Consider the following 23,152-nt stretch of genomic DNA (forward strand, 5'->3'; position numbering starts at 1 on the left):
CAATCACCAGATGAATACCATCCATATATTGGGCATTTCTCTCTACTTTTATTTCTTCCTGTCATCTTTAGCGTACCTCTAAGTACCTAACTTATCCACTCCACTGCTGATCTCCCATTTTATAGTGTTAATTATTATTCTGATGTTTTCTGAGTGAAATTGAATCCACTGTATTTTAAAAATAATTTATTTGTTGCACTTCAGTATTCCATAATTAAGATTCTCTTGTGCTGCTTTATTGAAAAAGCAGGGCAGTGATTCCTAATTTTAGCTTTGTAACACTTAAGATCCTGTATCCCTTCCAGAATACCTTTTTTTTCAGTGCCTGATATTATAACATCAGACATTCATTCATGGGGTTAAAATGCTGTCAAATCTTCCTTTAAAATGTAGATTTCTCTGAATATTTAGTAAATCAGCACTGAGTCAGGAGATCAATGTCCTAGTCTGTGCCATATGACTAATTAGCTATATATTCTTGAGTCCATCAGCTGAAAACTTTTTCAGAAGTATACAGTTTAGTAATCCAGAAGTCAGTCTTTCTGGGTTTAGATTCTGATTGTACCATTTAATAATTATTGAGAAGTTACTTAATCTCTCCAAGTCTCAAATTCTTTATCTGTAAAAGAAATAATGATAGTAATTGTAGCATAGGATGGCTGTGAGAATTGAATCCGATAACGTACATAAAGCACTTAGCATGGTTCTATAGCACATTGGAAGCATTCAGTAAATATTAGTTGCTATAAGTATATATTAGATATCTGGGAGGGAGGCACATTGTTGCCTTTTCTACCTTATCTTAGAGTGGAGGTTGGCAAACTATGACACAACCCAAAGCTGGTCAGTGGCTTCTTTTTGTATAAAACAACAACAACAACAACAACAAAAAACCAATATGCAACAGGAACCTGAAAAGCCCAAATATATTTATATTTATATTGATATTGATGTTTACTATCTGGCCCTTTGCAGAAAAAGTTTGCTGTTCCCTATCTTACTAGGATTGCCAAGAAGCTTTATGAAGTAATTGTAATAAAATTCCAGATTCCCATACAATAAAGTGGGTTATGAACGTCTTAATACTAATTACTTTATTAATGATAGATGGTCAACCCTGTCCACTTAAAAGGTTTAAAATAATAAATTAGATGTGGGAACAATAGAGAGAAAAGAGGTGAGATTCTTTGGTACCATGGGCCTTTGAGGGAGGTTGCAATGGGGAACCAAAGCCAAAGGCACTGGGCGCCTAAAAGGAAACAAGTCACCTAGAGTAGAAACTCCTTAACTGAACGTGACTAAATGTACTCTTCAGCTGTTCTCTGTAGAGCATGCTGACATGTTAGGCAGAACTCTCAAGGCTAGGATGTCATTCTCTAGTATACCTATAACATTTCCATTCCTTTCATTGAGTTTGTGTCTCCTGAGTCACTAGGGGTTATTCCCAAACCTGTTTGATGCCATTTGAATTTCTTGTTTTGATAGCATGACTTAATGACATATCATATAAACCAATGATACATGAAGTATGAAAAGAATTTGTTGTTACAATGAAAACCAAAGTGAATGTTTTAGAAATATTAATAAGGGAGGGGCACTTTTTTTTTGAGCTTTTTTTTTTTTTTGCGGTACGCGGGGCCTCTCACTGCTGTGGCCTCTCCCGTTGCGGAGCACAGGCTCCGGACGCGCAGGCTCAGTGGCCATGGCTCACGGACGCGCAGGCTCAGCGGCCATGGCTCATGGGCCCAGCCGCTCCGCGGCATGTGGGATCTTCCCGGACCGGGGCACGAACCTGTGTCCCCTGCATCAGCAGGCAGACTCTCAACCACTGCGCCACCAGGGAAGCCCTGAGCATTTTTTTTTTTAACTTTTTATTTTATATTGGAGTATAGCCGATAAACAATGTTGTGATAGTTTCAGGTGCACAACAAAGCAACTCAGCCATACATATACATGTATCCATTCTCCCCCAGACTCCTCTCGGGGAGAGGCACTTTTAAAATTGCTGTTGAATTCAGGGATTTCCCTGGAAGTCCAGTGGTTAAGACTCCACAGTTCCAATGCAGGGGGCACAGGCTCGATCCCTGGTTGGGCAGCTGGGATGCCACATGCCACGTGGCATGACCAAAAAATAAAAGATAAATTAAAAAATAAAGTAAAACTGCTATTGAGTTCAGTTTAGATGAAACAATATAGAAGTTTGAGGGGAAATTATAAAAGTCTTAAATTATTCTATACTTCAGATTGCTTCATAAAAATTTTTAACTTTCTTCACTTCAGAGAAGTTTGAACTAAAAATCATAGACAGGGTATATGGGTATATATAGTTTTTGCAAGAAATAGGAGGCTCCAATCAGCAAACCCACAATAAAAAAATAAAGATTGGCCTTGTATGGTCAAAGATTTGTGAATGAATACATATTTATTTTTTAAGTTAGAATAAAATGATTATGATATAGACAAATCATATTAAAAATTCTCTCCTAATTTTTAGATTAACCAAACAACTATCAGTCCTCATTGCACTGGATAACAGGGCATCCATTACACTTCACAGATCTTTTTTTAACTTAGGAAAGGCTAATCCTATGAAAGCTGTAGTCAATGTATGTCAAAATGGATGTCTCAGGAGAAAGCTAACTTACCATTTTTAAAGTTTATGTTCTCTAAAATATTTGCAAAGTGTAATGGGTAATGGTGACAGCAACAGAAAGTCTGGATTCACTGCTCTGCGTTTAACCCTTATTCAGTTATGTTGAACTAAAAGGAAAAAAATATATTTTTGGAGCAAGAGTACTTAAAAAAATAGTCCTAGTGAAAAATTCTTTAGAGTTTCTCTGAGTAATCCAGGCCATTATTCTTCCTGGAGAGGTGAATCCAGTTCAGCTAAAATCAGGACGTATTGAATAGCAATGTACTATAAAGCAAGAGCAAGGGGGAAATTAGGGCATCTCTACAGAGTCAGAAGCAGCCTTGTCAGCTGAGATTAAATTTAGTCAAAAAGAGAAAAAAATTTTGATGTGTTGGAAAATGAAAAATCTGGTGAAGATTTTTAATACACCATGCTATCTACAGCATAATTTTTTAAACTGAGGCTTGTATCTGAATTAAATAGGAATGTTTCCTAAGTTTCTGTCTTAAGGGCAGGGTAATTGTTTAAGCCTCAGATGCTTTTGGTCTTATTTAGATGCGAATGGCTAGCATGCTGCTTAGTTTAAACATGCTGTTTAGCATGTTTAGTTCAAGTCTTCCATATCCTTAACTGACTTTTTGTCTACTTGTTCTGTTAATTACTGAGAAGAATGTTGATGTCTCTAATATAATTGTAAATTTATCTACTTCCCCGTTCAGTTCTATCAGTTTTGCTTCATATATTTTGAAGGTTTGTTATTTGGTACACACACATTTAGGATTGTTATTTTCTCTTGATGAATTGACCCCTTTTTCATTATGAAATTTTAGTCTTTACCCCAAGTAATATTCCTGTTGTGAGTCTTTTGTCTGATGTTAATAGGGCTGTGCCAACTTGCTTTCTTTTTTAACAGTTGAGGTATAATTGATATATTGTATTGTATTAGTTTCAGGTGTTTAACATAATGAACTGATCATCACAATAAGTCTAGTTAGCATCCCACTCCAGCTTCCTTATGATTAGCATTTAGATGGTATATGTTTTTTCATCCTTTTACCTTTAGCCTCTCTGTGTCTTTGTATTTTAAATGGGTTTAAAATTAATTTTTTGTAGACAGCTATAGTTATGTCTTGCTCTTTTATTATCTGGTCTCATAATCTCGCCTTTTAATTGGAGAATCTAGATTATTTATGGTAATATAGGTATTAATGTGTTGGAATTTAAGGCTACTATTTACTATTTATTTTCATTTTTTCTTTGTTTTCTTTTTTCTCTTCTTTTCTTTGTATTAATTGAGAAAAAAAATTTTTTTAATGCAGTTTATTTCCACTATTGGCATATTGGCTATATTGTGTGTGTGTGTTGTTTTTGTTTTTTTAGTAGTTACTTTAGGATTTTCAATATGCATTGTTATTACCATTTACCTTCAATTAATATTATACACCTTTATGTATGATGTTAGGACATTTTCCCCCTTCTGTCCCTTGTGTTATTGCTGCCATACATTTCACTTCTATATATACTCAAAACCCCACTATAAATTGTAATTATTTTTTTAAACAATTATCTTTTAAGTAATTTTAAAAATTAGGGGAAAAGTTATACTTTAGTTATATTACCAATTCTGACACTTTCAATCTTTTGTGTAGGTCCAGGTTTCTATCTGTTATAATTTTCCTTCAGCCTAAAGAACTTTCTTTAAATTTCTTGTAATAGAGTTCAGCTGACAATGACTTTTCTCAGCTTTTGTTTGTCTAGAAAAGTCTTCATTTAGCCTCCATTATTGAAAGATATTTTTGCTAAATACAAAATTATAAATTTGTGATTTGTATTCTTTCAGTGCTTTAATCATGTAATTTCATTGTTTTTTTGGCTGTGTTGTCTCTAACAAGAAGCCTGTGATCATGTCTAGCTTTGCATGTCAGTATTTGATGTACCTTTTTCTTTGGCTGCTTTTCAGGTTTTTTTCTCTATAATTAGTTTTTAGCAATTTGGTTATATCTTGTGCTTTTGTTTATTCTGCTTATGATTTATTGAGCTTCTTGGACCTGTGGGTTTGTAGTTTTTATGAAATTTGGAAATTCTACAACTGTTATTTTTTTCAAGTTTTCTTACCATCCTCTTCTTTTTCTCCTTTCCACATGGGACTCCAATTATGTTATGTTAGTCCCAAGCTCGCTTAAGCTTCTTTTTTTTTAACCAGTTTATTTTTTCTCCCTATGTCTTATTTGGATAATTTGTATTGCTATATACACAGGTACACCGATCTTTTCTTCTTCAGTATCTAATCTTTTTACTCCATTCATGAATTTTCTTTTCATTTCAGATATTGCATATTTCACTCTAAAAGTTTTGTCAGGGGCTTCCGTGGTGGCGCAGTGGTTGAGAGTCCGCCTGCCAATGCAGGGGACACGGGTTCATGCCCCGGGCCGGGAGGATCCCACATGCCGTGGAGCGGCTGGGCCCGTGAGCCATGGCCACTGAGCCTGCGCATCTGGAGCCTGTGCTCCGCAACAGGAGAGGCCACAACAGTGAGAGGCCCACGTACCGCAAATAAATAAATAAATAAAAGTTTTGTCAGGTTTTTAAAAAAAAATCTCTTCATTATGTTCCTTATTTAAAAATCCTTGAGTGTATCTATAATAAGATCTTATTTTATTTATTTATTTTTTATTTATTTATTTTGGGCTGTGTTGGGTCTTCATTGCTACACATGGGCTTTCTCTAGCTGCAGGAGCGGGGGCTACTCTTCCTTGCAGAGCACAGGCTTCTTTTGTGGCAGAGCACTGGCTCTAGGCACGCGAGGTTCTGTAGTTGTGGCACACGAGCTCAGTAGTTGTGGTTCGCGGGCTCTAGAGTGCAGGCTCAGTAGTTGTGGTGCACAGGCTTAGTTGCTCTGCGGCATGTGGGATCTTCCGGACCAGGGCTCAAACCTGTGTCCCCTGCATTGGCAGGCAGATTCTTAACCACAGTGCCACCAGTGAAGTCCCTATAATAGCTTCTTTTTTTTTTTTTAATTTTGCGGTACACGGGCCTCTCACTGTTGTGGCCTCTCCTGTTGCGGAGCACAGGCTCCAGATGCGCAGGCTCAGCGGCCACGGCTCACGGGCCCAGCTGCTCCGCGGCATGTGGGATCTTCCCGGACCGGGGCACGAACCCATGTCCCCTGCATCAGCAGGCGGACTCCCAACCACTGCGCCACCAGGGAAGCCCCCTATAATAGCATTTTTAAATGCTTTTTCTGCTAACTCCACCATTTCTTTCATTTCTGGGTCTATTTCTATTGACTGATTTTTCTCCTGATTATAGTTCATCTTTTGCTACTTCTTCACATACCTGATAATTTTTTATTAGATTCAGAACATTATGAATAGTATGCTGTTGAGTGTTTGAATTTTGTTGTCTCTCTTTTAAAAGTGTTGAAGTTTGTTTTAGCAGGCAATTAAGTTATTGTGGATCATCTTCATCTTTTTGAGATTTGTTTTTAAACTTAGGGTGGCTCTAGAGTAGCCTTTACTCTGAAGGGTGGATAGCTCTTCTACTGAGGTGTGACCCTTCTGGGACCTAGGATCAGTATTCAGTCCTTGCCAGAAGGAACTTGATCTGCCTGGCCTGTATGAACAGGCTTATAGCTCCCTGACCTTTATTCTTTGCTGGGCTTCATGAAGTTTTACCCTATGTGTGCTCAGATTGTGTTCAGATGAAGGCTCAATGGGATCCCTCCTCTAATTTTTGGAGCTCTTTTTCTTAAGTTCCTCTTCTGTTGTACTGTGCCCCATAAATTCCAGCTGACTCATTTTCCCGAGCTCCCATATTTGTCTTCTCAACTCAGCAAGACAACTAGGCTCTGCTTCTGTTTACCTTCCCTGTGCAATGATCTAATTGTTTCCGGGAAGAAAAGTATGATTGTAGGGCTTGCCTCATTTGTTTTCTTTCTCTTAAGGATCAGAGTTTTGTACTGCCTTTTTTTTCAGTGTCATATTTTATTCACTTTCCTACTTGTTAATCGAGGTGAGGCAAATCCCATACTTGTTATCTTTCATGGGTGGAAGCAGAAACCCTAATTTTTTCTTAATATACTTTATTTTTAGAACAGTTTTAAATTTACAGAAAAACTGAGTACAGAGAATTCCCATATGCCCCCACACCCAGTTCCCTTATTATCAGCATCTTATGTGTGCATCTTAGTATGGTACATTTGTTACAATGAAAGAACCAATATTGAGACATTGTTATTCACTAAAGTCCACTAAAGTCCATAGTTTATTCAGAATTCATTAGTTTTTGACTAATGTCTTTTTTATATTCTAGGATCCCATCCAGGATACCACATTACATGTAGTGGTCATGTTTCCTTAGGCTTCTCTTGGCTGTGATAGTTTCTCAAACTTTCCTTGTCTTTGATGACCTTGACAGTTTGAGGAGTCCTGGGCAACTATTTTGTAGAATGTCCCTCAGCTGTAGTTTACTTAATGTTTTTCATATGATTAAATGAGTTATGAATTTTGGGGAGGAAGTTCACAAAGGTAAACTGCCATTCTTATTACATCATTTCAAGGGTACGTGTAATCAGCATGACTTATCACTGTTTATGTTAACCTTGATCACTTGGCTACACTAGTTTTTGTCTGGTTTCTTCACTGTAAAGTTACTCCCCTCTCCCCTATCTCCCATTTCTATACTGTACTCTCTAGAAGTAAGTCACCGTGTATAGCCTACACTTAAAGGATGGGGAGTTATGGTCCACCTTCTTGTGGGGATAGTATCTACTTAAATTATTTGACATTCTTCTATACAAGAAATTTGTCTTTTCTCCCCTCTTTATTTATTCAATCATTTCTATATGTCAGCATGTACTCATGGATATTTATTTTGTACTTCAGCTCATTTTGGTAATTTGGTTTGTAATTTGGTTTATCTTGCATTTTGGCCTATTTATTTTTTGCTGAAATTGTTCCAGTTTTAGTTATGGGAGCTCCTTCAATTGGTTCTTGACATACAACCCCCCCATCAATGTGTGTGTGTGTAGCATTTCTTTACTTACTGACACTAAAAAATACTCTAGACTCATCTGTCCTAGAATCAAACATTTCTCTAATGAACCCTGATTCCTTTTATTCTAATGGTATTAGAAACTACTGTTTGGACACTGGGTGCGCTTGTTGCTAGTTCTTTTAGATCCTCTCAGCTGACAGAGCAAGGAAATAGATGTGTATATATAAATCTGCAGATATGCACATATCTATAAATGTTTCTGTATGAATCCATCTTTATTTGTATTAAGCTAAAAATGAATTCATCGTGAGATCTCCAACACTAATCACACTAACACACTGATCATCCTACTCTTACCTCCTTGCTTGTCTGTAATCTTCCAGTATAGCAGTGAGAAACTGGCTTTCATCATCCAACATCTAATACTTAATCATTCAATTCCAGTATTCATGTATAGTGGTTTCAGAATTGTTAATCCATCCCTGCATGGGAAACAGCTTTACCAACTAGAGCAAGGGTCCCCAACCCCTGGGCCACAGACTGTTACTGGTCCGTGGCCCATTAGGAACTGGGCCACACAGCAGGAGGTGAGCGGGGGGCAAGTGAACGAGTGAACCTTCATCTGTATTTACAACCGCTCCCCATCGCTCACGTTACCGCCTGAGTTCTGCCTCCTGTCAGATCAGCGGCGGCATTAGATTCTCATAGGAGCACAAACCCTACTGTGAACTGCATATGTGAGGGATCTAGGTTGCACACACCTTATGAGAATCTAATGTCTGATGATCTGAGGTGGAGCTGAGACAGTGATGCCAGCACTGGGGAGCAGCTGCAAATACAGATTATCATTAGCAGAGAGGTTTGACTGCACAGAGACCATAATAAATCAATTGCCTGCAGACTCATATCAAAACCCTATCAGTGAGTGGCAAGTGACAATTAAGCTGCATCTTATGGAGTAGACTGGACATAAGCAACGCACTTTGGGTGTCACTGTCTCCCATCACCCCCAGATGGGACCATCCAGTTGCAGGAAAACAAGCTCAGGGCTCCCAGTGATTCTGCATTATGGTGAGTTCTATAATTATTTCATTATATATTACAAGGTAATAATAATAGAAATAAAGTACACAATAAATGTAATGCGCTTGAATCATCCTGAAACCACCCCCCCTGACCCCCAGTCCGTGGAAAAATTGCCTTCCATGAAACCAGTCCCTGGTGCCAGAAGGGTTGTGGACTCCTGAACTAGAGTACACTGCTTGTACTACACAGTTCCTTTGCCTTTATTTGTACAGTCTATACTCATTTCCAAAGTTATTTAGGTCCGTACCTTCATCTCCCACTTCAATGAGGTTATTTCATACATTTGTAATACAGTTAGGTAATTTTGTCACAGTCTGCATCCTGGGATCTCCTGACCTCCTCCTAAGTATTCTTGTTTTAATTAGCATACATTAAGGTTCACTTGTACTATAAAGTTCTGTGGGTTTTTTTTTTTAACATCTTTATTGGAGTATAATTGCTTTACAATGTTGTGTTAGTTTCTACTATATAACTAAGTGAATCAGCTATACATATACATATATCCCCATATCTCCTCCCTCTTGCGTTTCCCTCCCACCCTCCCTATCCCAGCCCTCTAGGTGGTCACAAAACACCGAGCTGATCTCCCTGTGCTATGCAGCTGCTTCCTACTAGCTATCTATTTTACATTTGGTAGTGTGTATATGTCAGTGCTGCTCTGTCACTTCGTCCCAGCTTGCACTTCCCCTTCCCTGTGTCCTCAGGTCCATTCTCTGCCTCTTTATTCCTGTCCTGCCCCTAGGTTCATCAGAACCATTTTTTTTTAGATTCCATATATATGTGTTAGCATACAGAATTTGTTTTTTCTTTCTGACTTATTCACTCTGTATGACAGACTCTAGGTCCGTCCACCTCACTACAAATAACTCAATTTTGTTTCCTTTTATGGCTGAGTAATATTCCATTATATATACGTGCCACATATTCTTTCTCCATTCATCTGTCAGTGGACACTGAGGTTGCTTCCATGTCCTGGCTATTGTAAATAGACCTGCAGTGAACATTGTGGTACATGACTCTTTTTGAATTATGGTTTTCTCAGGGTATATGTCGAGTAGTGGGATTGCTGGGTCACATGGTAGTTCTATTTTTACTTTTTTAAGGAACCTCCACACTGTTCTCCATAGTGGCTGTATCAATTTACATTCTCACCAACAGTGCAAGAGGGTTCCCTTTTCTCCACACTCTCTCCAGCATCTACTGTTTGTAGATTTTTTTTTTTTTTTTTTTTTTTTTTTTGCGGTACGTGGGCCTCTCACTGTTGTGGCCTCTCCCGTTGTGGAGCACAGGCTCCGGACGTGCAGGCTCAGTGGCCATGGCTCAGGGGCCCAGCCACTCTGCGGCATGTGGGATCTTCCCGGACCGGGGCACCAACCCGTGTCCCCTGCATCGGCAGGCAGACTCTCAACCACTGCGCCACCGGGGAAGCCCTGTTTGTAGATTTTTTGATCATGGCCATTCTGACTGGTGTGAGGTAATACCTCATTGTCATTTTGATTTGCATTTCTCTAATGATTACTGATGTGGACCATCCTTTCATGTGTTTGTTGGCAATCTGTATATCTTCTTGGGAGAAATGTCTATTTAGGTCTTCTGCCCATTTCTGGATTGGGTTGTTTGTTTTTTTGATATTGAGCTGCATGAGCGGCTTGTATATTTTGGAGATTGATTCTTTGTCAGTTGCTTCATTTGCAAATATTTTCTCCCATTCTGAGGGTTGTCTTTTCGTCTTGTTTATGGTTTCGTTTGCTGTGCAAAAGCTTTTAAGTTTCATTAGGTCCCATTTGTTTATTTTTGTTTTTATTTCCATTTCTCTAGGAGGTGGGTCAAAAAGGATCTTGCTGTGATTTAGATCATGAGTATTCTGCCTATGTTTTCCTCTAAGAGTTTTATAGTGTCTGGCCTTATATTTAGGTCTTTAATCCATTTTGAGTTTATTTTTGTGTATGGTGTTAGGAAGTGTTCTAATTTCATTCTTTTACATGTAGCTGTCCAGTTTTCCCTGCACCACTTGTTGAAGAGGCTGTCTTTTCTCCATTGTATATTCTTGCCTCCTTTATCAAAGATAAGGTGACCATATGTACGTGGGTTTATCTCTGGGCTTTCTATCCTGTTCCACTGATCTATATTTCTAGTTTTGTGCCAGTACCATACTGTCTTGATTACTTTAGCTTTATAGTATATAGTCTGATGTCAGGGAGCCTGATTCCTTTTTTTTTCTCAAGATTACTTTGGCTATTTGGGGTCTTTTGTGTTTCCATACAAATTGTGAAGTTTTTTATTCTAGTTCTGTGAAAAATGCCATTGGTAGTTTGACAGGGATTGTACTGAACCTGTAGATTGCTTTGGGTAGTATAGTCATTTTTACAATGTTGATTTTTCCAATCCAAGAACATGGTATATCTCTCCATCTGTTTGTATCATCTTTAATTTCTTTCATCATTGTCTTATAGTCTTCTGCATACAGGTCTTTTGTCTCCTTGGGTAGATTTATTCCTAGGTATTTTATTCTTTTTGTTGCAGTGGTAAATGGGAGTGTTCCTTAATTTCTCTTTCAGATTTTACGTTGTTCGTGCAACAACAAAAATGCAAGAAATGCTGTGCATTAATTTTGTATCCTGCTACTTTACCAAATTCATTGATTAGCTCTAGTAGTTTTCTGGTAACATTTTTAGGATTCTCTATGTGTAGTATCATGTCATCTGCAAACAGTGACAGCTTTTCACTGCTTCTCCAATTTGGATTCCTTTTATTTTTTATTTATTTTTTTATTCTTTTATTCCCTTTTTCTTTTCTGATTGCTGTGACTGAAACTTCCAAAACTGTGTTGAATAATAGTGGTGAGAGTGGGCAACCTTATCTTCTTCCTGTTCTTAGAGGAAATGGTTTCAGTTTTTCACCATTGAGAACGATGTTGGCTGTGGGTTTATCATATATGGCCTTAATTATGTTGAGGTAAGTTCCCTCTATGCCTACTTTCTGGAGAGCTTTTATCATAAATTGGTGTTGAATTTTGTCGAAAGCTTTTTGTGCATCTATTGAGATCATCATATGGTTTTTATCCTTCAACTTGTTAATATGGTGTATCACATTGATTTGCATATACTGAAGAATCCTTGCATTCCTGAGATAAACCCTGCCTGATCATGGTGTATGATCCTTTTAATGTGCTGTTGGATTCTGTTTGCTAGTATTTTGTTGAGGATTTTTGCATCTATGTTCATCACTGATATTGGCCTATAGTTTTCTTTCTTTGTGACATGTCTAGTTTTGGTATCAGGGTGATGGAGGCCTCATAGAATGAGTTTGGGAGTGTTCCTCCCTCTGCTATATTTTGGAAGAGTTTTTGAAGGATAGGTGTTAGCTCTTCTCTAAATGTTTGATAGAATTTGCCTGTGAAGCCATCTGGTCCTGGGCTTTTATTTGTTGGAAGATTTTAAATCACAGTTTCAATTTCAGTGCTTTGATTGGTCTGTTTATATTTTTTCTTTCTTCCTGATTCAGCCTTGGAAGGTTGTGCTTTTCTAAGAATTTGTCCATTTCTTCCAGGTTGTCCATTTTATCGGCATATAGTTGCTTGTAGTAATCTCTCATGATCCTTTGTATTTCTGCAGTGTCAGTTGTTACTTCTCCTTTTTCATTTCTAATTCTATTGATTTGAGTCTTCTCCCTTTTTTTCTTGATGAGTCTGGCTGATGGTTTACCAATTTTGTTTATCTTCTTAAAAAAACCAGCTTTTAATTTTGTTGATCTTTGCTATTGTTTCCTTCATTTCTTTTCCATTTATTTTTCATCTGATCTTTATGATTTCTTTCCTTCTGCTAACTTCGGGGTTTTTTGTTCTTCTTTCTCTAATTGCTTTATGTGTAAAGTTAGGTTGTTTATTTGAGATTTTTCTTCTTTCTTGAGGTAGGGTTGTATTGCTATAAACTTCCCTCTTAGAACTGCTTTTGCTGCATCCCATAGGTTTTGGGTCATCATGTTTTCATTGTCATTTGTTTCTAGGTATTTTTTGATTTCCTCTTTGACTTCTTCATTGATCTCTTGGTTATTTAGTACCATATTGTTTAGCCTCCATGTGTTTGTATTTTTTACAATTTTTTTCCTGTGATTGATATCTAGTATCACAGCATTGTGATCAGAAAAGATACTTGATACGATTTCAGTTTTCTTAAATTTACCAAGGCTTCATTTGTGACCCAAGGTATGATCCATCCTGGAGAATGTATCATGAGCACTTGAGAAGAAAGTGTATTCTGTTGTTTTCATATGGAATGTCCTATAAATATCAAGTCCATCTTGTTTAATGTATCATTTAAAGCTTGTGTTTCCTTATTTATTTTCATTTTGGATGATCTGTCCACTGGTGAAAGTGGGGTGTTAAAGTCCCCTACTGTGATTGTGTTACTGTTGATTTCCCCCTTTATGGCTGTTATCATTTGCCTTATGTATTGAGATGCTCCTATGTTGGGTGCATAAATATTTACAATTGTTATATATCTTCTTGGATTGATCCCTTGATCATTATGTAGTGTCCTTGTTTGTCTCTTTTAATAGTCTTTACTTTAAAGTCTATTTTGTCTGATATGAGAGTTGCTACTCCAGCTTTCTTTTGATTTCCATTGCATGGAATATCTTTTTCCATCCCCTCACTTTCAGTCTGTATGTGTCCCTAGGTCTGAAGTGGGTCTCTTGTAGACAGCATATATACGGCTCTTGTTTTTGTATCTATTCAGCCCGTCTGTGTCTTTTGGTTGTGGCATTTAATCCATTTACATTCAAAGTTATTATCAGTATGTATGTTCCTATTACCATTTTCTTAATTGTTTTGGGTTTGTTTTTGTAGGTCTTTTCCTTCTGTTGTGTTTCCTGCCTAGACAAGTTCCTTTAGCATTTGTTGTAAAGGTGGTTTGGTGGTGCTGAATTCTCTTAGCTTTTGCTTGTCTGTAAAGGTTTTAATTTCTCCATCAAATCTGAAAGAGATCCTTGCTCGGTAGTGTAATCTTGGTTGGAGGTTTTTCCCTTTCATCACTTTAAATATATCCTGCCACTCCCTTCTGGCTTGCAGCGTTTCTGCTTAAAGCTCAGCTGTTAACCTTATAGGAATTCCCTTGTATGTTATTTGTTGCTTTTCCCTTTTAATATTTTTTCTTTGTATTTAATTTTTGATAGTTTGATTAATATGTGTCTTGGCGTGTTTCTCCTTGGATTTATCCTGTATGGGAATGTCTGTGTTTCCTGGACTTGATTGACTCTATCCTTTCCCATGTTAAGGAAGTTTTCAAATATAATCTCTTCAAATATCTTCTCAGTCCCTTTCTTTTTCTCTTCTTATTTTGGGATACCTATAATTCAAATGTTGATACACGTATTGTTGTCCCCGAGGTCTCTGAGACTGTCCTCAATTCTTTTCATTCTTTTTTCTTTATTCTGCTCTGTGGTAGTTATTTCCACTATTTTATCTTTCAAGTCACTTATCCGTTCTTCCTTCACAGTTATTCTGCTATTGGTTCCTTCTAGAGAATTTTTCATTTCATTTATTGTGTTGTTCATCATTGTTTGTTTGCTCTTTAGTTCTTCTAGGTCCTTTTTAAACATTTCTTGTATTTTCTCCATTCTGTTTCCAAGATTTTGGATCATTTTACTGTCATTAGTCTGAAGTCTTTTTCAGGTAGACTGCCTATTCCCTCTTCATTTGTTTTTTCTGGTGGGTTTTTACCTTGCTCCTTCATCTGCTGTATATTTCTCTGCTTTCTCATTTTGCTTAACTTATTGTGTTTGGGGTCTCCTTTTCGCAGGCTGCACGTTCATAGTTCCCGTTGTTTTTAGTGTCTGCCCCCAGTGGGTGAGGTTGTTTCATTGGCTTGTGTAGGCTTCCTGTTGGAGGGGACTGGTGCCTGTGGTCTCGTGTGTGGAGCTGGATCTTGTCTTTCTGCTAGGCAGGGCCGTGTCCGGTGGTGTGTTTTGGGATGTCTGTGAACTTAGTATGATTTTAGGCAGCCTCTCTGCTAATGGGTGGGGTTGTGTTCCTGCCTTGCTAGTTGTTTGGCATAGGGTGTCCAGCACTGTAGCTTGCTGGCCGTTGGGTGGAGATGGGTCTTAGGGTTGAGACGGAGGTTTCTGGGAGAGCTCTCACGGATTGATATTATGTGGGGCCGGGAGGTCTCTGCTGGTCCAGTGTCCTGAACTCGGCTCTCTCACCTTAGAGGCTCAGTCCTGACACCAGGCTGGAGCACCAAGACCCTGTCAGCCACAGGGAATTATCAAGGTAGTGGTCATTGGCAAGTGAAACCACAAGGGAAGAGGCCCATGCTATGCCTGGTCCTGCTGAGCAGTTTTCAGACTTCACCTCATTCTGGCAGCAGGACAACTGGGTCGGCCACATGAGGCAGGATGGGGTCCATTAAGCGGGCAGCGCTCAGCTGCTGCGTGGACTGAGGGGCCCAGTCAAAGCCCTCGGGGAAGGGTGACAGCCGCTGGCCTCCAGCCTCCTGTGGCCGCAGCCTCTTTGGGGTCTCCCTCCCGGTGTCAAGTCACTCTCACTTCTGCTTTGGTGGCTGTGACTTTACCCTAAGCTTCTTCACGAGGCTAGCACTCCCTGAGGCGACATGTGAAAAGCGCGGGCCGCGCTGACGCACGAGAAACCTCTGTGGGTTTTTATAAATGGATATTGCCCTACATCTACCATTACAGTATCATACAGACAGTTTCAACTAAAAACCCCCTTTGATCAGTCTCTTCAGCTTTTCCCCCTCCCCAACCCTCTGGCAATTTTTTTTTTTTTTTGCCTTTTCTAGAATGTCATTTAAATAGAACCATATAACATGTAGCGTTTCCAGACTGATTTCTTTCATTTAGCAATATGCATTTACAGTTCATTCATGTTTTTGTGTGACTTTATAGCTAATTCCTTTTTTTATCACTAATATTCAGTTGTAATGAATATAACACTGTTTATCTGTTCACCTATTGAAGGACATTATGGTTGCCTTAGTTTGGTGATTATAAATAAAGCTGCTGTAAACATTTGTGTACAAGTTTTTGTGTGGACATGAGTTTTCAGGTCTTACTGAAACTGTCTTTCAACGTGGCTCTATCACTTGCATTTCCACTAGCAATGAATGAGAGTTCTTTCTGGTCCTCATCCTCATCAGCAGTTGATACTGTTCTTATTTATTTTTATTTTTTTGGATTTTAGTCTTTCAGATAGGTATGTACTGGTATCTTATTGTTGTTTCACTTTTTATTTACCTAATGACAAGTGATGTTGAAGATCTTTTCATATGCTTATTTGCCATCTGTATATTATTGAGAGTTTTTGGTTCAGATCTTTTGTTTATTGTCAAGTTAGGTTGTTTGTTGTCTTACTATTGAATTTTAAGAATTCTTTGGATATTTTGCATAGAAGTCCTTTATATGATATGTGCTTTGCAGATACTTTCTCCCAATTGGTGCCTTGATTTTCATTCTCTTAACAGTGCCTTTTATAGAGCAAAATTTTAAAATTTTAATAGAATCCAGCTTATCAGTTTTTTCTTTTTTGGATCATACGTTTGATGTTATATCTAAATTCATCATCAAACCCAAGATCCTATGTTTTCTTCTAGAAGTTTATGGTTTTATATTTTATATTTATATCTATGATCCATTTTGAGGTAATTAGCTAATTTTTATGTGAGGTATAAGGTTTGTATCTACGTTTATTTTTTTTGCATGTGGATGTCCAGTTGCTCCAGGACCACTGTTGAGAAGATTATCCTTTCTCCACTGAATTGCCATTGTGCTTTTGTCAAAACTGAGTTGATTGTATTTGTGTAGGTCTATTTCTGACCTCTCTATTCCATCAATCGATGAGGCTCTACTTTCACTAGTGCATACTGTTTTGAGTACTTTAACTGTATAGTAATTCTGGGAATCAGGTAGTGTGAATCATCCAACTCTGTTCTTCTTTTTCAATATTGTGTTGGCTATTTTAGGTTCTTTGCCTTTCCATATAAATTTGAGAATCACTTTGTCAATATCTACAAAATAGCTTTCTAGGACTTTGATTGAAATTGCCTAAATTTTATAAATCATAAGAATTGCAAATGCTTTTCTGTATCTATTTTGATGATCACATGGCTTTTTCCTTTATTTTATTATTTTTTTAATCCCATACTCCCAGCTTACCTCCCCCTCCTTTCCCCTTTGGTAACCATAAGTTTGTTTTTTATGTCTGTGAGTCTGTTTCTGTTTTGTAAATGAGTTCATTTGTACTCTTTTTAGATTCCACATATAAGTGGTCTCATATAATATTTGTCTTTGTCTGACTTACTTCACTGAGTATGATAATCTCTAGGTCCATCCATGTTGCTGCAAATGGCATTATTTCATTCTTTTTTATGGCTGAGTAATATTCCATTGTGTGTGTGTGTGTGTGTGTGTGTGTGTGTGTATAGATAACACATCTTCTTTATCTGTTTATCTGTTGATGGACACTTAGGTTGCTTCCATGTCTTGGCTATTGTAAATAGTGCCACTATGAACATTGGGGTGCATGTATCTTTTTGAATTAGCACTTTTGTTTTCCAGATAGTTGCCTAGGAGTGAGATTGCTGGATCATATTTTTACTTTTTTAAAGAACCTCCCTACTGTTTTCCATAGTAGCTGCACCAATTTACATCCCCACTGCCAGTGTAGAAGGGTTTTCTTTTCTCCACAACCTCTCCAGCATTTATTATTTGTAGATTTTTGATGATAACCATTTCTGACAAGTGTGAGGTGATACCTCATTGTAGTTTTGATTTGCATTTCTCTGATAATTAGCAATGTTGAGCATCTTTTCATGTGCCTGTTGGCCTTCTGTATGTCTTCTTTGGAGAAATGTCTATTTAGGTATTCTGCCCTTTTTTTTTGATTGGGTTATTTGTTTTTTTGTTACTGAGTTGTATGAGCTGTTTATATATTTTGGAAATTAAACCCCTGTCAGTTGTATCATTTGCAAATATTTTCTCCCAGTCCATAGGTTGTCTTTTCATTTTGTTTATGGTTTCCTTTGCTGTGCAAAACTGATGTGTGATTAGGTCCCATTTGTTTATTTTTGCTTTTATTTCTTTTGCCTGGGGAGACTGACCAAAGAAAACATTGCTATGATTTATATCAGAGAATGTTTTGCCTATATTCTCTTCTAGGAGTTTTATGGTGTCATGTCTTATATTTAAGTCTTTATGCCATCTTGAGTTTATTTTTATGTATGGTGTGAGGGAGTGTTCTAACTTCATTGATTTACATACAGGTGTCCATCTTTCCCAACACCACTTGCTGAAGAGACTGTCTTTTCTCCATTGTTTATTCTTGCCTCCTTTGTCATAGATTAATTGACCATAGGTATGAGTTTATTCCTGGGCTCTCTGTTCTGTTCCATTGATCTATATGTTTCTTTTTGTGCCAGTACCATGCTGTTCCGATTACTGTAGTTTTGTAGTATTGTCTGAAGTCTGAAAGGGTTATGCCTCCAGCTTTGTTCTTTTTCCTCAGGATTGCTTTGGCAATTCTGAGTCTTTTGTGGTTCCATATAAATTTTAGGATTATTTGTTCTAGTTTTGTGAAAAATGTCATGGGTAATTTGATAGGGATCACATTAAATCTGTAGATTGCTTTGGGTAATATGGCCATTTTTTTTTTTTTTTCTTTTTGCGGTATGCGGGCCTCTCACTGCCGTGGCCTCTCCCGTTGCGGAGCACAGGCTCCGGACGCGCAGGCCCAGCGGCCATGGCTCACGGGCCCAGCCGCTCCGCGGCATATGGGATCCTCCCAGACCGGGGCACGAACCCGTATCCCCTGCATCGGCAGGCGGACTCTTAACCACTGCGCCACCAGGGAGGCCCTGGCCATTTTAACAATATTAATTTTTCCAATCCAAGAGCATGGTTATCTTTCCATTTCCTTCAATCCTCTTCAAATTCCTTTTTCAGTGTTCTGTAGTTCTCAGTGTGTAAGACTTTCACCTTCTTGGTTAGGTTTAATCCTAGGGTTTTTGTTTTTTAGTGTGGTTTTTTTTTTTTTTTTTTTTTTTGAGGTATGTGGGCCTCTCACTGTTGTGGCCTCTCCCATTGCGGAGCACAGGCTCCGGACGCGCAGGCTCAACGGCCATGGCTCACGGGCCCAGCCACTCCGCGGCATGTGGGATCTTCCCGGACCGGAGCACGAACCCGTGTCCCCTGCATCGGCAGGCGAACTCTCAACCACTGCGCCACCAGGGAAGCCCTAGTGTGGTTTTAAACAGGATTTTTTTTTTACTTTCCCATTCTGATATTTCATTGTTAGTGTAAAGAAATGCAGCAGACTTCTGTATATTAATCTTGTGTCTTGCTACCTTGCTGAATTCATTTATCAGTTCTAGCAGTTTTTGTATGGAGTCTTTACAGTTTCTTATATAGAGTATCATTCATTTGCATATAATGAGAATTTTACCTCTTCCTTTTCTGATTTGGATACCTTTTATTTCTTTTTCTTGTCTGATTGCTGTGACTAGGGCTCCCAATAGTATGTTGAATAGAATTGGGCATCATTGTTTTGTTCCATAATTTAGCAGGAAGGCTTTCAGCTTTTCACCCTTTAGTATTATTTTGCCTGTGGGTTTGTCATAAATGACTTTTATTATGTTGAGGTATGTTCCCTCTATACCCATTTTGGCAAGAGTTTTTTTTTTTATCATGAATGGATGTTGAATTTTATCAGATGCTTTTTCTGCATCTATTGAGATAATTATGTGGTTTATTTCTTTTCTTTTGTTGATGTGGTGTATCACATTGATTGATTTGTGTATGTGGAACTATCCTTGTGACCCTGGAATGAATACAACTTGATCATGGTGTATGATCCTTTTTTTGTGTTGTTCCTTTATTTTGTTAATGTGGTAAATTATGTTGCTTGATTTTGAAATGTTAAAGCAATCCTGCATTCCTGGAATAATTTCAACTTGGTTGTGATGTTTTATATATTCTGTCTATTGCTGGATTCAGTTTGCTAATATTTTGTTTAACTTTTTTTTATGTATATTCATGAGATAGGTTGGCCTATAACTTTCCTTTTTTTATAATGTCTTTGTCAGGTTGAGGTCTTAAATTTATGTTGACTTCATAAAATGAGTTGGGAAGCATTTCTTTTCTTTCTATTTTATTCATTTTTTAATGTGTATGAGTAAGATTGATTTTATATGTTTTTAAAATATTTATTTGAATTCACTGAGGAAGTCATCTTGGCCTGTAATAACAGGCCACTTTTCTTTATTAAGTTTTATTTTCATCCTTTTTTTAAGTTAAATTTATCAAATTAGAATTCATATATATAATCAAATACACACATTTGAAAGTTCAATTTAATGAGTTTTGACTAATGTATAAACCTGGGTAACTCCCACCACAATCAAGATACAGAGAAGTTTCATCACCTAAAAAGCTCCCTTGTGCCCACTTACCATTAGTACCTTCCCTCTCTCTAGCCCCAGGCAAAAACTGAGTTTCACATGCTTATTTGTCATCTGTATTTCTTTGGTGAGTTTTCTGTTCATATCTTTTGCCCATTTTTTAATTGGGCTGTTTGTTTTCTTATTGCTGTATTTTCTAAATTATAGTTTATTTTACCTGTCCTAGAATTTCATATAAATGAACTCAGACATATTATTGAGCTTGTTTTGCTCAGCATAATGTTTTTGAGCTTCATCCTTGGGTATTATGTATATCAGTGTTTCATTCAGTTTTTATTGCTGAGTAATATTGCATTGTATGCATACACCACAATTTATTTAACCATTCTCCTGTTGGACATGTTGGTTGTTTTCAGTGTTTAGCTATTATTAATAAAGCTGGTATTAACATTTTTGTGCAAGTATTTGTGTGAATATATATTTTCATTTCTGTTGGGTAAATTCCTACGAGTAGAATTGCTCGGTCATATGGTAAGTGTATGTTAACTTTTTATGAAATTGAGAAACATTTCTCCAAAGAAGTTATACCATTTTACACTCCCACCTGCATGCTGTGAAGAGTTCCAGTTTTTCCATATTTTCCTCACCACTTAATGTTGTCGGTCTTTTAAATATTTGCCACTCTAGTAGGTGTGTAGTGGTATCACATTGTGGTTTTAATTTGCATTACCCTGATCACTAGCAATTTTGAGCATCATATTATGTGCTTATTGGCCATTTGCATATCTTACGATGTTTCTGTTCAAATCTTTTACCCATTTTTTTAAAGCACTCTTAAAGAGAGTGATTTGTTACAAATTTTAATATACAGAAACTATTGAGAAACAGACATGTACCTTTCTTCCCCCTTAAAATGAATCATGTACTGTTCTGACCATAGCTTTTTCTAATTTTAATCTAATGCTCAAAACTTGGTGATGTTATTCTTTATAACAAGCCATAAACATTAGTTTTGTAGTAAAACTGTTTAAATTAATTTGGCTCTTATCTGATAATTTTTTGTGTGAGTGTGCCCATTTTTTAGTAGGATTGCTTATGTTCTTGTATTGAGTTGTATAGTTCTTTATATATTATGGATTCAGTTGTTTGGCAGATATATGTTCTGCAAATATTTTTTCCCAACATTTTGCTCATCGTTCCATTTTCTTAAAAGTGGCTTTAAAAGGACTGAAGTTTTAAATTTTGTTAATATTTAAATTTTTGTTTTTTAAAAAATTGGTTCATGCTTTTTGGTTCCCAAGAAATCTTTGCCTACTCAGAGTTGCAAAGATTTTCACCTGTTTTTTTTTCTTAGAGATATTATAGTATTAGCTTTTATGTTTAGGTTTTGAGTTAATTTTTGTGTTATGGTGTGAGGTTAACCGTCAACATTCATTTTTTCCCCTCCAAACCTCCAGTTCCAGTACCACTAAAAAAACTTGATCAAGACTGTGTTGAGGGCTTCCCTGGTGGCGCAGTGGTTGAGAGTCCGCCTGCCGATGCAGGGGACGTGGGTTCGTGCCCCGGTCTGGGAAGATCCCACATGCCGCGGAGCGGCTAGGTCCGTGAGCCATGGCCGCTGAGCCTGCGTGTCTGGAGCCTGTAGTCCGCAATGGGAGAGGCCACAACAGTGAGAGGCCCAAGTACCGCAAAAAAAAAAAAAAAAAAAAAAAGACTGTGTTGAATCTAGAAATTAATTTAGGCAGAATGGACATGTTAACAGTTTTGGGTCTGCAAATCCATGAGCACAGTTTAGCTCTCTCTTAGGTATTTGTAAATTATCTCAGCAATGTTTTATAGCTTTTAATGTAGAGGTCTTGTACTGTTTTGTTATAATTGTTCCTGTGTATTTGACCTTGTTCGCTAATAGTGTAAATGAAATGCTTTTCCTTCATTTTCTAGTTATTCATTATTATGCCTGATTATCTTTGGACATTTTATTGAAAATTTATAGAAATAATTTAATAGTCTGGGTGATGTAATTTTAATGAAGACAAGATTTCCTTTTGCTTCTGGAAAGCATTTAGGCTAGGTGGAGATCACTTTAATCCAGTAAGGGATTGAGCTCATTAAAAGCTGGACTTCAGTTCTAATAAGGGCTTGTCTATTTCCTGTTCATTCTTCTTCCTAAGGTGTAGACCTTTCAGAGTCCAACTGGAATCCTGGGCATCCACCAAAGTCTCTCCTGGGCTTCCCTGGTGGGGCAGTGGTTGAGAGTCCGCCTGCTGATGCAGGGGACACGGGTTCGTGCCCCGGTCCGGGAAGATCCCACGTGCCGTGGAGCGGCTGGGCCCGTGAGCCATGGCCGCTGAGCCTGCACGTCCGGAGCCTGTGCTCCACAATGGGAGAGGCCACAACAGTGAGAGGCCCGTGTACCACAAAAAAAAAAAAAAAAAAAAGAAAAAAGTCTCTCCTCATTGCTGGATCCCAAATTCCAATTTGTGTGCCTCCAAGCCTGTGAAGATTGCCAGAAGCTATGTTTAGCTTCTTAGCCTCTCAACCATTGCTTTTGCTTTCATATTTGGCAGCTGCCTCAATGGGAAAAGTTACCTAAAATATACTTGGATCACTTCTTTTGTCTTCTCTCTTATAACTTGTCTCAAAAGCTACCACCAGGGTAGCTTTCTGATGCCTTCAAATCATGATTTCTTTCTTTCTTTTAAAAAAATAATACATATATAATGTAATATATATATATTTATATATATATATATATATATATATATATATATATATATATATATATATATATATATATATATATATATATATATATATATATATATATTTCCAAGCTATTCAGCAGGAGGGTTGGTCTGAGACAACCTAGTAAGCCATTGCCAGAAGTGTCTCTTATTCCTCTCCCCCTCTACTTTTCCATCCCAACCTCCACTAGAATATTCACATTTTCTCTGTATCTCATTTACTGTTATATTCCCTAGAATAGTGCCTAGCACAGAATAGAAGTCAGTAGGTATTTGTTGAGTGAAAG

At 37.6% G+C, this 23,152-nt stretch overlaps 1 protein-coding gene across 2 annotated transcripts in view; it reads left to right on the forward strand.

The window, feature by feature from the left end:
• The window catches only part of BTBD8 (BTB domain containing 8), a 90,345-nt gene that overhangs the window by 26,929 nt on the left and 40,264 nt on the right, over positions 1-23,152 (forward strand). The window lies entirely within an intron of this gene.

This window comes from Mesoplodon densirostris, chromosome 2, assembly GCF_025265405.1.
Source record: "Mesoplodon densirostris isolate mMesDen1 chromosome 2, mMesDen1 primary haplotype, whole genome shotgun sequence".
In the NCBI taxonomy this organism is placed as follows: Eukaryota; Metazoa; Chordata; class Mammalia; order Artiodactyla; family Ziphiidae; genus Mesoplodon; species Mesoplodon densirostris.